Genomic DNA, 2,352 nt, shown 5'->3' on the forward strand with positions numbered 1-2,352 from the left:
GACTTGCCTGTTGGTTTTGGGAACAGCAAAATGCCTGCTCCGATCAAGAGGTGAGAGGGGAAGTCTGAACACGAAAGCAATAAGGAGGGTGTGGGTGTGGTGGTTGTATCGTAGCCCTCATGTACCCACCTCTGCTTGTTTGTAAGATCTGCAAAGAGCAAGTGCCAGCTGCTAGCAACATGGCACAGTGGGGGAGGCTTCTTGGCAGCTGCTCTGGTAGAATTACTTTCTAGGACTCTGCAAGAGTCCCCAAGTCAAGCCCTCAATCATGGCGACATGAAGGATGTGCATGTAAACACCCAGCAAATGGAGCCGCCAGCTAGGATGGAGTGAGTGTAGGGGAGGTGTCATAACTATACAGGGAAGGGTAACAACCCTCCTGTGTACAATTCTGTAAAATCCCTCCTGGCCAGAGGCACCAAAATCCTTTTACCTGTAAAGGGTTAAGAAGCTCAGGTAACCTGGCTGACGCTTGATCCAAAGGACCAATAAGGGGACAAGATACTTTCAAATTTTGGGGGGGAGGGGAAGGCTTTTATTTGTGCTCTTTGTTTTGGTGGTGTTCGCTCTTGGGACTAAGAGGGACCGGACATCAATCCATGTTCTCCAAATCTTTCCGCACAAGTCTCTCCTATTTCAAACTTTTGTAAGTAACAGCCAGGTGCAAGGTGCGTGTGTTTTATCTTTGTTTTCTCAATTCGTAAATGTTCCTTTTGCTAGAGCGTTTACCTCTGTTTGCTGTAACTTTGAACCTAAGGCTAGAGGGGGTTCCTCTGGGCTCTTTGAATCTGATTACCCTGTAATGTTATTTCCATCCTGATTTTTACAGAGATGAACTTTACCTTTTTCTTTTAATAAACTTCTTCTTTTAAGAACCTGATTGATTTTTCATCGTTTTAAGATCCAAGGGTTTTGGATCTGTGTTCACCAGGACTAATTGGTGAGGGTATACTCTCAAGCCTACCCAGGAAAAGGGGTGTAAGGACCTGGGGGGGAGGAATTTGTCTCAAATCTGCCCTGGAAAGGGGGGGTTAGGGACTTGGGAAATATTTGAGGGAAGGCAGAGTTCCCAGTGGCTCTCCCCTAAGATTTGGAACACGGTGGTGGCAGCTTACTGTTAACCTAAGCTGGTAAATAAGCTTAGGGGGTCTTTCATGCGGGTCCCCACATCTGTACCCTAAAGTTCAGAGTGGGGAAGGAACCTTGACAGGAGGTGAACTTTGCCTGGCACCAGTTGGCATAGAACTCTTTGTTCTTGTGGCATTAGTCTCTCCTCCTCCCATGCTGAGCTCTGACTTTCATACAAGCCGATGCTCAGGTGTGCAGTAATAGATGTTCTAGCTCCTTTGTCAAGTGATTTTTTTTTCAGGGTGGCTTTTTTCCTTCCATTGCTTCTTTCCTTAAGCTGTCAGTAACAAACACCCCCACCCCCCCAATACTTAGTATTTATATAACTGCTTTCCTGGAAATTGTTCCTAATTTTAGTAAAATACTTTTCATGTAAAAAAAAAAAAAATTCTCTGTTCCCCCAATGTGTGGGGAAACCCAAACACAGCAGCACTGGGCTAGTGTGTAAGAATAGACCAGTGAAACTGGTCAATTTCACTTCTGTTTTACAATCTAGTTTGAGTGAAATGCAAAAGGCAAAAACTGTCAGTGGTGATTTAACATGCTACATTTTAAACATTCTTTTATTTTTAATCCTCTGAAGGTGTCAGTGATACACATAACTGTCTTTGCTCTCATGTCACTTAAGTATATGATACAGGAGAATAAGATAATGGAGAATACTGTTTCAACATGATTTTCATTTCCACTTAAAGTCCTTAGATGCTGTTGAATCATCTCTAAGGGTCTGGAGGCAGAGCATTTTGGACTGTTTTGCTGTTCCTTGTGCCCTCACAAGCTGGCTGTTCAGTGTCTGCTACAGGAAGCAGTGGTTGGAATGGCAGGACCCTGCAGCCTGACTTAGGCCCTGCGTACACTAGAAATAAAGGTTGTGACTGAAAGATATTTTCAAAACATGACCTATTTCCCAAGTCTAGACAGCCTATAGTGTAAGAAAAAGGTTCTCCATTCCCTCCCCCCTCCCTCCATTGGAAAGGGTGCCAGGCATGGCAGATGTATTTTATTGGTCATGCTGCATTCAGGCACCAGCCTCTCATACTGTAATCGACAAATATGCTGGATTGAGCACTGCTTGTTGGGGCTGCAGAGGTGTGAAGCCCCAGGGGAAGCGTATATTCAGGTTTGTTTTTTCTCCTAACTGGAATATTAGCTGTGAGCAAAGGGGCCGGAGCAGGTCCTCTGGGGTAACACACCTGTCATTTCTCCTCACCACCTGTTCACAGC

Source organism: Mauremys reevesii, linkage group 1 (genome assembly GCF_016161935.1).
Source record: "Mauremys reevesii isolate NIE-2019 linkage group 1, ASM1616193v1, whole genome shotgun sequence".
Lineage (NCBI taxonomy): Eukaryota > Metazoa > Chordata > Testudines > Geoemydidae > Mauremys > Mauremys reevesii.